Source organism: Ambystoma mexicanum, chromosome 4p, assembly GCF_040938575.1.
Source record: "Ambystoma mexicanum isolate Mex_15411 chromosome 4p, UKY_AmexF1_1, whole genome shotgun sequence".
In the NCBI taxonomy this organism is placed as follows: Eukaryota; Metazoa; Chordata; class Amphibia; order Caudata; family Ambystomatidae; genus Ambystoma; species Ambystoma mexicanum.
In genome coordinates, this window is record NC_090927.1 from 759,060,000 (window position 1) to 759,076,030 (window position 16,031).

Here is a 16,031-nt window from a genome sequence, read left to right on the forward strand (position 1 = left end):
CTTGGATAATTGTTGTATTCGTGGCAATAACTGTACGACAGTGCCGCCTTCCGAGTCTTGAGGGTAGTTGTAATATGACACTGCATCAGGATTGTCTTTTTCTTTACTTTTCTTGTTGTTTCCTTTCATCATTTTTATAAATTGTTCTCTCCATTCTTGCTCACAGATTTCTTCTGCAATTGATTATTCATGACTAATAGTACTTTGGACTCTTACTCTTTTCCCTATTAGGGGAGAGACTGATTTTCCTTTCACTTCTTCTAATTGTCATTTCACTTGGGTGTGGAGATTTCTGCCTTCTGTTACAGTTTTTCCTTTTCCAGGGGTCTTAAATACGTCCACTCCTGAATTCCCTTTTTCTTCATCATCCATAATTAAAGTCACTCCTTTTGATCTTTTAACGAGGTTAGCAGTGTTCACAAAGCTTTGTTGCTTACTTACCTCGTTCCCCTTTGCTATTTGGTCAGAAGTCATGTCTGCCACCTGGTTGTTTACATGGGAGATTACTTTATGCTCGTATGCAGATTTGAGTTGTTCAATCAACCTTTTCCCTTTCTGTGTTATTTCTTTTTCCTTACTTATTTGAGGAACTAAAGGCTGTTCCCTTCCTTTGTTGTTTCCGTAGTTTCTTTGTTTATCGGCTGTGCCAATGTCTGTCATAACTGTTTCTTGACAGCCCTCATGGGCGGCGTTCACGCTTTTCTCTATGCCTATTTCAGGACTGTTGTTATCCGCCCCGTCGTTCATCTGCTCCTTTAAACTCAAGGACACACTGTCAGGATACTTGTTAGTTTGCTCTGCAATAGTAGAATCTCTATTGCAGTCTGGTTCCTCATGTCGTTCAGCAGTGATCATTATGTCAGATGTATCTGAGTATATGGAGTCATCCAAATTTGTTGAGGAGCATTGAATTGAATTGAAATGAGTTGTTTTGGCTTTTTCCTCCTCCAACCGTGTCACCATTTCATTTTTTTGCGGTATGCCATTTCTTTTTTGAAAATGTTCCATGATTTTCTCACAAAGTGGTCCTTGTTTGAGGCTGTTGTTCGGTTCTTGTGGGAATTTCCTTGTGTCATTAGTGCCAGAAAGTTTGTTAGTGCTTAGTCTGTCACCACTGTTGTTTCCTACCTGTGATTGAATAAGCGCACCATCAACATGGATTCCCACTTCAGTTAACTCGGCGTCTGTGACATTTAATGCTGGTACCTCTGTTTTTTCAAAGTTTCTATGCTGCCTCTGTAACTCGCACTGTGAAATCAGTCGAACCAGTGCCCTTTTTGCAATTCACTTGTCACTCGGCTGAGAGACGCTGTGTACACCCGTAGAGCATGTAGGCGTTACTTGAGACCTGCTTTCCGTCATTTCTAATGTTTGTTTTTGTGGTATGTTATGCTTTGATGTTGTCTGTGCATCTCTACTCTCATGACTGAGTCAAGGCTCTTCCATTTGAGCGTTACAGTCATGATCATGATCATCGGATTGCCCATGTATACATCCATTTCCGAAGTTGTAATGAGCTTTCTCATGAATGATCACAGAATGTTCCCGCTCCTTACCTTTTCCGATGCATGCAGAACGAACAGGTATTGCAGATAGCAGCGTGTCCCGGGAATGTGTGGGTAACCTTGACTTTGCTCTGGTGTTGTGTCAAGCCACGGCAGAGTCTGTAATACTTGTTTCAGCCATTTAGGACACGAATCCTAGACGAGGACTCACGCACAGACACTTCGCGCTAAGAGTCACATTATGTGGCTTAACTTCCTTGTTGGAGTGCCAGAGGAGTTTTTCCATGCTGCAGCAACGCAGCAAACAGCGAAAAAGAACGTAGCCCTTCACGCGACAGGGCTTAACGCTGCAAGGGTCGCTGGGGCATTCTTTGTATGCATCGACTTCCTGAATGGACGGAACAGTGGCCGGAGCCTGTTGCCCAATGTCCAACGCTGTTCGTAGTTCAGTATTCTTCGGTATTCACCACTGTGAAAAACAAATGTCCACAAAGGTCCACACAGGTTTGTGAGTTAATCCTTACACCTCTCACGCAGCACAGCTAAACAGCTAAAAAGAATGCAGCCCTTCACGCGACAGGGCTTAACCCATTCACCCACCAGTCACTCACCCAGTGGCAGCTGATTAAAGTATTTTTTAATTGAAGGGGTGTACCTTTTCCACAAATATGCTAGAGCCACTGAGGGTTGTGAGGAAGCCTAAACAAACCACATGGGGGGCCGGGTCACCCCGAGGAACATTTTTAAATAATAGGTTAAAATGGTCCATTACACTTCACACTTTATGTGAAAAATTGGGTAAAAGGCCAGTTAGTTTTGTATAGGTTTTGCAGAGTAACTCCAATCCAAAAATCTAATAAATGCAAATCACCAGCAGTGCACAAGAGCATTTCTAAAACCATGTTCATGATGCCTTTGTCCACAATATGTGCTAGTGAATAAACATTTCACGCTGGCTGTGCCCATACATTTCCATGATGGTTATGCCAATATATGTCAGTATTCCCATATAAGAACATACTCACTTTTGCTTTGAACGTAATGCCAGTAATGATACTATAAGAACACATGTCCATGCTGGCTATGCCAATTTATGACAGTATCCCCAAGTAAGGACATACTCCTGTTGGCATTGCCATCAAATATGCCATGCCACAAAAAGAAACATGTCCAAACTGACTGCACAATCTGCAAATTCCAGACACTTAATACCACTTATCATGTTTGCTTTTCCCTTGATGTCCAGTAAAAGATGCCATGCTACAGTAAGAAATAGCTAGACTGGATGCACAAAAATGCAAGTCTAGCTACATAATAAGATATCACGCTTACTTTATTATGGCTGGCCAGAAACAAATGCCATGCAGAAAAAAGAACTCCTCAACAGCACGCTTCTGGCTTCCACATTCCATGCAGGCAGGAACTGGGAAGCAGGGAGAACTTCCTGGTTCCTGATATGGGCAGTGGGGCCATAGCACCTCGACCTTTCGTCGCAAAAGAAACAATTTCTTTCTGAAGTCTCAGGGACCCCCAGGACATGGGTCAGCCATAAGCCCTCAACCCAGGTGGGTTGTGGGGGCCCCTGCTATGCCAGTGCCTCTATCAGTCCTACCTTCCATGTCCTTGTTACTGACCACCATTCAATGAAGCAGCTATAAATACAATATGTGCATGGAGATGCACTATGTGTTCACACTGTATACGCTTATATATGTTACAGCAAGTGCTAAATGGGTGTGGCTGCAGAGTAGTAATAGACAGGAAATGCACAATAGGGGCACATTCACAAATGTGGGTAGGGCGTGCAGAGCAATAAACAGGGAGCAACTCTCTTGCTTCCTTTCTTCCAGGTCATTGTTTGCCTCTGTTCCAACCTGGTGTAAGTCAGATTTAGGACCCTGACAAATCTGCAGGCGCAAATATCGTTTTTTAAATACATTGGGCCTCATTACGGCCCTGGCGGAAGACCATGGTGCTATTAGCACCATGGTCCATGCCGGTAAGTTACCGACTCCCATTACAAGGTTGGCGGGGCGGTAATTCCCCCTTCCTCCATGGCCCTTCCCCATTCCAATTTTTGCCCCATAGGGCTCAATAGGAATGGGGAAGGCGCTAAGTACGGTGCCGAAAATTGCAGCACCGTACTTAGCACCAAGGTCTCTTTGTGGGTCCCTACTTTAACGGCTGGTAAAACTGCAAAGGGACCTCGTAATTAGCCGAAGCCTTATACGGCACCGTTAACCCATTAGAGCCTGGGCCATAATGAGGCCCATTGTCCCTGCAAGTTTGTCACTTTGTCACTATTTGCCACCACTTTCAACAGGGATGTCATTTAGGGGTCGCCAGAGGTTGCAACTGTGACCTCTGAGGTCTCTCTTGTGACCTCTGTGGTCTCCCTTGCGACCTCTAAAAAAAAAACAAAAAAAAATGTTTTTTTTTTTATAATGCAAGATCCTGGGCTGTGGCCAGCACCATGTGGCTCTTTACTTCTGGAGTGGCTGGCTTTCTTGTTCAGGCCCCTTAAAAAAAAGAAGAAAAATAAGAACAGGATTGCCACAAGTCTAACACTTTCAGCACTGACCCTAAATAAGAAAGAATAGGGTACCAAATAATGTGTCTTTCTGGAATTCTATACAATAATTTCAAGACTCATTAAAGGTTTATTTCCGGAACACTTCAGGGGGTGAGTCACTAATTTAGGGGGTTATTCATAGAATTTAGCGCACAAGTGGCTCACGCGGCTGGCACACAGATTGCGCGTGTGACAGTCTGCGCCAGCCTTGTGCGCCAAAACCCATTTTAGTGCACAGCGTATTCATGGATACTAACATCCATAACCAGATGTGGCGCAGAGTGGTGCAGCGATCCTGCAGCAGTACCAGTTACACCCCCAACCCTGCCCCGTGTGCCAAAAACATTGCACAAATCCCCTACATGGTGCAAAAGCCAGTGGACCAGCATACAGACCCCCAACCGTGAAAACGCATGTAAAACTCCCCGCGCACCCCTTGGAATATGCGTACCCCGCTCGCGCCAGCGAAATCGTGTGTAAAACTCCACGCACACCACGGAATACACGTACCACGCTTGCGCCAGCAAAATTGTGTGCAAAACTCCCCGTGCACCCCCCCTCGGAATACAGATACCCCGCTCGCGCCAACGAAATCACGTGTAAAACTCCCCGCGCACCCCTCAGAATATGCGTTCCCCGCTCGCACCAGCGAAAACGCATGCAAAACTCCCCGTGCACCCCTCGGAATACACGTACCCCACTCGCGCCAGCGAAATTGCGTGTAAAACTGCATGCGCACCCCGGAATACACATACCCTGTTGCGTCAGGTAAAATGCGTGGAAAAAGTCCACCCTGTGTTGTGGCCTGCCTGTGGGCCATGCCCAGGGGTGATGGGCTGCCTGCGGGCCTTGCCCAGGGGTGATGGGCTGCCTGCAGGCCATGGAGAGGGTGGATGGGCTGCCTGTGCATATTCCGGGGGTGCGCGTGGACTTTCACACCTGCCATCAGGCCCCGACTCATGTCCCCCCACATCCCCCACCCACCCCCATTGACGGGCACATGCCAGCAGGCCCCAACTCATGTCCCCCCAGACCCCCCACCCACCCCCATTGACGGGCACCTGCCAGCAGGCCCTGACACATGGCCCACCAAACAACATGTCCTAACAAAACAGACACATGGCCCTAATGCCAACCCAAATCCCCCTTGCCCCCCAGTACAAGCATGCCACCATCCACTGCACCCACTCCCAAATTACCCATGCCATGACAGTCTTAAAAGAACAACCATGCCCATGCATACATGCACAACAGAGCCACACAGTGGCAACACATGACTGAGGCAATGTTCATTGACACATGCACAAAACCAATGATAGAACACAACACCAATCATGAAGTTAGAAAAAATGTATCAAAAACATAATGAAATAACATAAAGAAAATCAAACTTGAAAATCAATAAGCTATGACAGATATAACCAAAACAAAAGTAAATCCATTGGAAAACACACAGCAACGTCATTTAACAAAAAAAGTGGTCCATCGCCAATATCATTAAGAAATAAAAATAAAAAAATTAAAAAAACCATTGATCCATGGGAAATTTGCAAAAGAAAGTATGTACAAGTCTTCAACAATTACAATCCAAGTCCAAAGGGTCCATGATCCCCAAAACAAATGAAACCTACTAAAAAGTCCTATGAATAAAAAACTATATACATGAAGTGGAGCAAAGTCCATTAACTCCAAAAGAAAAGAAAAAACAATGGAAACCTAACACTAAAGAACTATGTGCAAAGGCGGCGGGCAAGTCCAATAGCTCACTTGTTGATGTTCCGGACCAGGGCATCAACAAACTCCACGTCGATGTCCCGGAGGCGGGCCTCTTTCCTGGCCTCGAGGTCTCGCAGGGATGCAGTCATGGCCTCCTCCAACTCCCTGCAAGGTGCCTCGAGGCACACAGCCGCCTCAATGCCTTGCGCATGGTGTTCTCCGCCCTGGCCATAGTGAGCCGTGCCCTCTCCGCCTGCGGCCTCTCCGCATCTATCCGCCGGCCCAACCGCTGCCACATGGAAGACACTCCCAGTCCGGGGTCCTCCTGCCCCTCGGTAGATGCCTGCCCCCGGGGTGTTGATGGCCCTGAGCCATGATGCTTCCCACGCTGAGCCTGCTGCTGCCTCCGATGCAACTGTCTCTGCCACCATGATGGCTTCCGGGCTGATGGAATCCACTGGCGCCGTCGTGAAACTGCCCTGGCCTATGATGCGGGCACATCCTCCATCTGCTGGGGTCCAGTTGGTGGGGTGGCCGCCACTGCTGGACCTCCGACTCCCAACTGTGGCAGGGATGGGATCTCCACAAGGCTGGCTGGGTTGGTTGGGGCAGATCCACAGGAGGCCCTGGTGGCATCTGGGCCGGAAGACGGCACGGAGAACGACTCACGTATAGTGTGCACAGAGGAGGATGTCAAACGAGAAATTATATCGTGCCCCCTATTGCAATGAATATATGTATATTGGCCTACGCCAAGCTGCTTGAAAGTCACTTGCGAAGAAAAATCTGTGTTGCAAGGTCCTGACCTTAAAATCAATGTAAGCCGCCATTTTAGGTCAATCCGCCATTTTAGGTTTGCTTTGTAAAGTCACCCTGTGAGTTAAAATGGTGGACGATGTCATTCCGAAATACAACATGGCCGTCTTGACCTCTGTGTGTAATTAATATGTAACTTGCCTGCAGGCCACTTGTTGAGGTCGTGAACTGAGACCTTGTCCTTCATTGACCTGTGTGTAAAGGATTACTCACATCAATGAAACTAGTCCGCAAGCATATGTTTAAGAAGACCTGCATGGGCAACCCCAAAACACACAGTTGCTGTGTAGGCTTGTTGACGTATGTATTAAAGGCAAACTAGTTGCATGTGGATATGCGAACTCGGCATGAACCCTAGATCAGTAATGTATCAGAGGAATATTAACCCGAAGTAGGGTTGGACATCGTGTTCGCAAATAGTATAAAAGAGCGATGAATTCTAATGTACAGCGTCTCTCACTGAATATAGCGAACCACGCTGGAGTTCGCTGTGTTGCACTGAGGGCCAATAGCTATCTGATTTTGCTTTGTTCTTTGTAACTGATTCAGTATAAATTAAAAATCTTCGTGTGTTCTTTTGTAACCCGTGTTCGGTGTATTTCCTTTTGGGGTACTCAGACTCGATATTTTGATTTTGTTTTCACAAGGAGAGGGCCGCAATACTGGCCGACACATGGAGGAATCCACCGACCATGGTCCCTTCCAACTGGGCCACGTTGGCATACATCTCTTCGTGGTGACGTGCGTGGACCCCCCAGGAAGCACGCACGTCATCACGAATGTCACGTGTGCACAATGCAACACCAATCAGGACAGACTCAATCCGGTAATGGGTTCCCTCGTCCGCAGGTAGAGGAGTGCCAGATGATGTGGACCTCCCCCCTACCTGCGGCGGGACTGGGATGGGGCATCCCTGCCGGTGCATGTTGATGCAGTCACAGTGTCAGTGACAGAGACATGCACAGGCACCTCTGCTGCAACCTGTGCTGCCTCCTGCCCCTGGACTGCAACACTTGCACCAGTGGTACCACCCCCACCAAGCCCCATGTGCAGCTCTGTAGCGGCCTCCTCCTCTTCTATACACACCAGCAACCTGGATGGCTATGCACCGTCTTCTGCCGTTGCAAGCCCCTGTGGGGACTCATCCGCCCCTTCCGCTGCAGCCGTAGTGTCAGATGCGGCACCAGTCCCTTCGCTCCCAGATGATGTAATTTCCTGGGAGGGTAACTGGGCCTTGCACCGCCGGCCGCTAGAGGCATCCCTGCCGCTTTCCTCCACAGTGACGTCTCCGCCCTCTTCCTCACTTGCCGCTGTGTAAAGGGAGACATTGAACACAAGCATCAGGGTACTGAACTATAGTCCCCTCTACAGAAAGCAATAGCACATGAGTGGCACTGTCAAACGTCACTTCCATCATGTCCCTCCACAACACATGGATCAGTGCAAGCAACACACATGCATGAACAGGCATGGCACATGCAACATACATTGGCATCCATGTCCAAGGCACCGTATATTCATCCAATGGTGGGCTGATACTCATATGCATCATGGGACATGCTGGTCACATGCACACACATCACCGGAGGGTCATGCATCTGGCCCTGTATACCCCCAGACACAGTGGATACAAGGATGACTAGACTGTATATGTGAATCAACACATCGTGAATGCATGGCCACTTACCCCTCGACTCCAGACGGGCTTGCATCCTGAGGATCTGGTGGTGAAGCACTGGGCGAATGCGCTCCAGGACCCTTATCTGCTGGGTGGTAAGCTGGACCCGGCGCCCCACTGCATCCGCTGCTTCCAAGAGGCGCAGGGCCTTCTTGAGGGTCCTGGACGTGTAGTCCTCCCAGCGCTTCTGGACGTGTTTGATGTTGCGGGGTGCCACCCCTCCATGTCGATGGCACCCACTATGTCCTTCCAGATCCTCTTCCGTCCTTCTTTGTCGGCGCGCGATGGTGTATGATGCCCCAGGACTTGCTCCACCAGGATACCAACTTCCTTTTCACTGAAGGTGGTAGACCTCTGCCTCTCTGCTTGGGGGGTGCCACGAGTGCCGGAAGGTGTTGTGTCAGACATTGCAACCCCCGAGGCAGGTGTGGGTGGGCAACAGGGTCCTGGGGCTGGGCTGTGGAGTGATGGAACACCAGTCGGGAGTCTTCTGTTCCAGCAGGGGTGGTCACAGCAACTGGACCTCTGCAGATGGCAGATGTGCAGGCACCAAATGGCAGGGCACAGTGGCAGCAGGCAGGCAGGCAGCAGCAAATGCTCATGGGAGGCTGCTCGGGGGTATGGGGGCAGTAATTCGGCCTTCTGGGCAGGAGCAAGGTCTTCCGTGTGTTGTCACATGGCCAGCTTGATACAGACTGATTTGGCACGTGAAAAACAGCACGTTTGCGTGAATTCCGAGGAAAGGCCCTTAGCGCGTAAGCACGTAGGTGACGTAACATACGCGCAGGCATTTCCCTCAGCACGGGTTGAAGGTCCCACGTGGGTTTCCATCGCTCTGTGCGTGCGTTTCGTGGAAATCGGTGCGTGTGTTTTCCAGACGTTGGGGTTCACACGCGATTACTTTCCAGTGGCTACAGTGCGTACTTCGTCTCTTGGCATGGGTGTTGGCTACGCATTCTTCTTCTACACGCAAGGCAGACGGTGAGTCACACACGCTATTGTTCCTACTGCGGGTGTCCCTGTTAGTTACATACCCCTTTTTTCGGGCATACTAGCCTGCGTGTCGATCATGTACGCATTTTTTGTGTTCCTGACTGCCACAGCTTACTGTGTGTGTTTTTTTACACGCACGTGGGCTACAGGGGCCACATATCTCTTTTTCTTGATTTTTTGGGATGCCTGAGCATTGCGTGACACGTCGTTTCTCCTAAGGGGCCACAGTATGGGACATTAATTGTTGCTGTATATACATGCTTTGTTGTTTGTGCGCCCTTTTATACTGCACGAGGACGCTTCTGCCTGCCTTTGGGTGGCAGACGTGTTTAGGCCTGTGCGTTTCTTTTGGCGTGCATGTGTTTTCCCTATTCGATTCCATGAATATGTGTAGTTCACGTGCGTGTGGGCGTTCCGTGTATTTCACTGCAGTACTTCACCAGTTACGCCCTTATTTTCACGCGTTGTTCCCCATTTCGCGTGTTCCGCCCCGTGTTCCGCCACCTTTTTGCTGTGTGCGCTTTCGCTGTGCGCATTGCGCATGACATTCAGGATGTTGCAGTGACGTGTGCACCGGTGTGCGCCACTCGCGGATTTGGCGCACATCCCGGGAAATACACGCGGAGGGCCTTCCATGAATCGCACGTGTGCGATTTGCACGCATGCGCTGTTTTTTTCACGCTTGTGCCAGTAATTTCGCCTCACATTTATTCCATGAATTACCCCCTTAGTCTGTTCTTAAATGCCTCAACTTAGCCTTTCATCCTTCTGAGGTCGATAATGAGTACCAACACAGGTTGGGTGATATTGGGTGTATATTTTTTCTATACAAAACGCTGAAGCGTAAGTGCTATATAATCACACATCATTATCATTTGTTCATGGACGTCTGCTTGCATTCAGAGTAATTTGGTAATATAGGCCTATACACACTGATATTAACGATACATATGGCGATCCATTCTTGTATGAAATGTACATCACATTATAGTGATATCGTAACCATATTTTCCGTAGTGTACAATTCTATGTATTGCCACTTCCTGTTTTGTCAACGGGTGAAAGGTTGTGTTCCATCGCTTCCTGTGATATCACTTTGGGGTGGGGTCAAATGACATCACTTCCTGTGATGTCATCAGGGGGTCAAGGGTCGTGTGATGTCACTTCCTCTACCCCAGGCATTTTGGTGAACTGACGTCCCTGACATTCAATGACATTGTGTAAGAATAGATATTTCACTTGCCCGATTCCCATGTGAAAGTTCCCTGACACAGACGTATGCGTGGGGATTTGCTCCTCTTGTAAATCAGAATGCACTTGTGCACGCGATGTGCATTAGCTGCATATTGCTCACTGGTTGCTTGCAATTCTTTGCCAATCGCCCTGCCCACATATTTTGTTTTTGGGATTAGACTGGTCCATTTTAATGTATATGGGGCCCCAGGGCAAATATGCTTTTGGGCACTTCCCTTCCAAACCAAAGAAAAGCATCCCACATCTCTGGTCATACTCACTGCTCCCTCAATGCCATCAGAACGCATAGGGTGATATGCTGCCCCACCGTCACATCACCCTCTGCACCCTTGCTGAAATTAGAATAATCAACAAGTGTCATTTCAAGGGAGACGTTAGCAGCCACGACGTGTATATCTGTGTACTGGCATAGGTACAGGACACATTTTAAAAACAGAAGCTATGAGGAGGGTGTAGTTTTAGATGCAGGACACAGAGCAGTAGTTGTATGAAAAAGCTATCCATACCCCAGCAAAGTCAGAGGACGCATGTTATCACTCTCACAGAATATAAAAGCGCTCAAGCCTGGAGACCAATTGGAAGCAATGGAAAAAGTACATATACCATTGCAAAGAAAAGATAGGGGATAGAAATTCAGAATCTACCAGAAGGTGCCTTTATGGTAATATAGACTAAGATTATAAGAGAGTTTTGGTTTTCAAGAGGCATTGCTGTTACAGAAGAAACAAATTACTTTGTGGTAGGAAATATATCAAGGCCATTACTATTAAGCATCAGTGTAGGTAGTTAAACCATGAGTAAGATTTTTGTTGAAGAGCATGCAATGAAAATTAAATCACTTTTAGGGTTTGAGATTTTTATTTTTTTAGAGACTGGGATTTTGACAGGTTAGGCACCACACGATTAAATGAGTTGCCCAGGATCACACGCGTTGGTTAAGAGGTGAAACTTCGATTTGATCCAATAATACCTGTTTCGTATAGCTGACAAAAGTACACAAACCACATAATAACCATACTTGACAAACGTTATCAACAAAACTTAATAGAAGCATGTTATCCTTCACACTGCCCAAAATGCACACACGCATTCTACAACTCTGACAAATTTCCCCAAACCTGGACTTCAGTCGCCAACGGCGTTCAACCTACAGCACATTGAGACCATTTCAATGGTGAAAGGCGCTATATAAATGCCCATTACATTGCATTACAAAAGCAAAATGATTCTGGCATCATGTTCTCCATCCTCAAGGCAAGCATACACGTCCTGGAATATGAATTGATGTGAGCTTAACATTTTTCATCTGGTTTCTCGACTGTGTTTTAAAGCTTTAAGTGCACCTGACACACAGACCCCTGAATTGTTATATATGATGTGCAGAAGTACCATTGAAATCGGGTACAAAAATCAAACCATTTCTTGCGCCAAATAAGCACAGCTGAAAATATTCCTGTCAGCGGCCTGTGACGTTTGGCCGGCTCTCTTCTGTTTAGTACCCTTTCACTCAAATGGCCTACCCAGAAAGAAAGATGAGGCAATGGACTAAAATAATGTCACTAGTATAACAGACGGAACACCTTTTCATGGAAGGCAACAGAGTATTATAAATTGAGATAACTGGATTTGTCCAGGATCACTGTATTGCAGGCTCGCAAAGCCTGAATATGAGCCTCAACATGTTGCTTTCGCAGCCTGGAATTCGACTACCTGATCAGTTCTCCCAACTAGCACGGAATGCTCTTTATTGCGAGCGGTTGCCAGTTTTTAAAACCCTTGTTTGTAGGACCTGCATCATATTGATGCTATTGGGACTTGTTATAGCAAGGGCTATCCGTTGCAGGGACATTGTTTGGTAGCACAGTAGGTGTTGCTATGCCAAAAGTATAAAAACACACAAGTGTGTCCACCTGAGACACAGAAAATCACTGCTTACCACATTGAGTTGTCTTCTGAAAAAATGTGGCGCTCAAATTTATCAGTATGCATTTCAATTTTCAGAAATGCACTTGATCTATATATTACCCACAGAAGGGTGAGAATGCTTCAAGAGTAGTGCTGCAGTGAACGGACAAACTGTGGCAGATTCTTAATAAGGAGTACAAATAAACAAGTGTATAGGTGTTGCACTCATTTCAGCCGGTCTCCTGCTCTCTTCAGGGGTGGCTGAACAGGAGAGGAAAAAGCTCTGCCCAGCCCCCCACATACATTAGTGCCAGAAGTGGGATCCCAACCCGAATGTATTGCAGGCTCACAGCACCAACGCTGGTGATTTGAGCAGGTTTCTGAGTGAAAGGCCCTTAAAAGGCCCGCCACTGTGAAATGCAGTGAAACATGAACATGCATTTTTTACTTGTTTGAAGGATAGAAGTGCAAGTGGGAGAGTCATGGTTAACACTGCTGCTTCCTGATTTCCTGATTTAAAAAAAAATGCATCAAAGATTCAGAATTATTATTCTTTTTTTTATTGTACTTGATTTAATCGCGTTTGCAATTTTTACAAGGTGCAGAAACTTAACAAGACAAGGTAAATAATGTAAACAGAGAAGTGGTGCGAAGAGGTAGAATAAGTTCACCAACTCCTCTAGTTGTAGTTGTAATTATTTAAGTCGCCGGAATCATGGTGTATCGCCTGGACTCCGTTAGTTTAATCTTTGTCGTTAAATGATAAAAAAATCTGTTACAACATTTTAGCAGTTATTGTCACCATGAAGTTTTCTCACCACCGATCAGACGAGACCACCAGAGTTCTTCTTCGTGGATCCATGCTGAGGCCAAGTGATGGGACAGGTATGGAGCTCTGATGTTGCTGGTGCCGGGACATCTTAAAATTAACCTATTGTGCATTGGGACGTCCTCTGCGCCTAGTCCAAACAGGATGTATATTGAAATGTGCAAGAATGCCCCCTTCTTTGCACAAATGACCAAAGGCAGTGAAAATGGGCATCTGCATGTGTATATCTAAGATGAACACATTTGGAGGCACTTTGTGGATTTGGGTGCACCTCTTTTGGCGCAAGTGATGAGATGCGCTAGTGTATTTCATCACTAGGCACCACAAAAAGGTTCCTACAGTCATGGCTTGACGGGACAGGATGCGACTGACTCCCTAAAGAAAACTCGAACACAACACCATTGCACTGTCTAGTTGTCCAACAAAGTAAAGTATGCAGCATGGCCTCGGATTGGACAGGGCTCCAAAGTCCATGTTATCTTGTCTACAGAAACCAGCCAGGCCTCTAGAGGCCCCCAGATAATCAAATGCTATGTTGGGCATGTTTACCTGATTGGCCAGGCCTGAAGAGACTGTGCCATATAGACTGTACACAAACAGGTCACAACAGATAGTCAGTAGCAGGAGATAGAAGGGTCTTGCAGAGCTAACCGTAGGCAGGAGGGTGAGGCACAGTGATCCTCCACCCTGCTTTCCACTTTTCTACCTGACCCCACACAGTGGAAGGCTTCAACCCGATGTAGTATAATGTAAATCAGTCTTATACAGTGCCCTTCTTCCAATAATGTCCCTTCCGGGTTCTTGGGTGTAGATTTAACTGTGATTTAGCTGTGGACCAGTGTCATGCAGCAGAGGATCCATAAGACAAATTGATTGATTCAAAAAAGAAAAATTAGACATTTGTTTTTCTTCATTGAAATTGAATTAGTTATTTTTTCATTTGGTCAAATCACATGTAACCGGATGTAGTGCGAGCCCGGGCCCCAGAAAGCCTTCAGGACGACGCAGAGCGTTTTGAATTTGATCCTTGCAGCAACCAGCAGCTAATGGAGAGATTTCAGGGCCTGAGAGTTGTGGTCCCTGGGCTTGAGGCCACAGACAAGTCTTGCAGCATTGGTCTGGATTTGTTGCAAAGGGCAGAGAGTAGCGGAAGGCAGATCTAGAAAGAGGTTGTTGCAGTAGTCCAGCCTAGAGAGAACCAGGGCTATGGAGATAGTGAGCTTCTGGGGGAAAGTGAGAAAAGGAAGAATACCTCTGAGGAGGTGAAGCTGGTAGTGGGCCTTCTTGGCAAGGTCTGTGATGTGAGCAGAGAAGGAGAGAGTGGAGTCCAATGAGAAGGATCTCAGTCTTTCTGGCATTAAGGCAGCGATCGTTGGATGCACACCAATCCTACATTGTGGATAGACAGTCAGGAGCGAACGAGAGAGGAGAGGAGGCTGAGGGGAGCCTGAAAGAGAGCTGAGTGTCATCCACATAACATTGAAAGTTAGAGGAGGTAAGGGGCCAATTAGACATTTTAGAGCCAGGGTGAGAAGTTTGAGCCCTGGGGGACATCACATGTGGAGAGAGAGGTGGTGGAGAGAAAGGACATAAGTTGGACCTGGGAGGGTCGGTCAAGGAGGAATGAGGACAACCTCTCCAGGGCCTGATCTGTGATTCACACATTCTCACAGAGTCGATTGATCAGGATGTCGTGATTGACTGTGTCAGAAGCAGAGGAAAGGTCAAGGAGGATGAGGACAGAAGGAAGTCTTCAATTAAGATTTTGAGCAGATCTTCACAGGTATTCAGGAGAGCAGTTTCCATGCCTCTGGCTGCTCTGAAGCCAGACTGATGGCCAGGGAGACAACTAACAGATTCAGTGTTGAGAGTACGCTGGGAGATGACTAGCATTTGCAGGAGTTTTCCCAGGAAAGGCTTTTGGTGATAGTTTGCCAGAAAGGAAGGTTCGGCAGAAGGCTTTTTAAGGAGGATGTGCACAGAGGAGTGCTTGAGGAGAGAAGGGAACGTTCCAGCGGGAAAAAAAAAATCACTGTACTATATGTAATAATAATGCCAGTATCTGGAAAACTATGTGAGTGCCTGGAAAATAGATAACAATACCTGTCAAATGGTGTGTGCAGTCGGACATTTGAAGGAATTCACAGTCAAATGGTGTGCATACCATGGCCTATGATTCACTACCAGGGCTGGCATCTCGTGTGGGAACCATGGCACTTTATGACATTTCCTGTCAATGTATGTGATCTGACTAACAGAGCATATAATGCCAATACCTGGCAAAAGTTGAGAGCATCTGAGCACATGATGCCAAGAAATGATAAATAGCGTGGCTACCTGGGCATAATCTTTGAGCAGACATAGGGACAGTAAGAAGAGTGGCTGCTAAAAACAGATACACATCTTGAGCATATTACACTTGCTAACCCCTATTTATGTCTCACTGCTTCATCATCTGAGCCAACAACAACTAATTCCCTTACTTCATCTTTTTACAAAATAGGGATTGCTTTGAGTGCAAGATAAATAAACAAAATACATCAGGGCAAGAATTCTATCATCCTAAAAACAAAAGAATGGTAAAAACAATTAGTAATAGAAGATCCAACTACCACCACGCATGCTTTATGAGAAGGTTTATGTTGGTCAGAGCATATGTGGTTCACGCGAAAATCCCAGGGCTGCAGTATTAATGCTAAAACCCCACATTAATAGGCAAATGCTGTGAACAGAGCCCTAGTCATTTCTTCTCACAATCTCCCC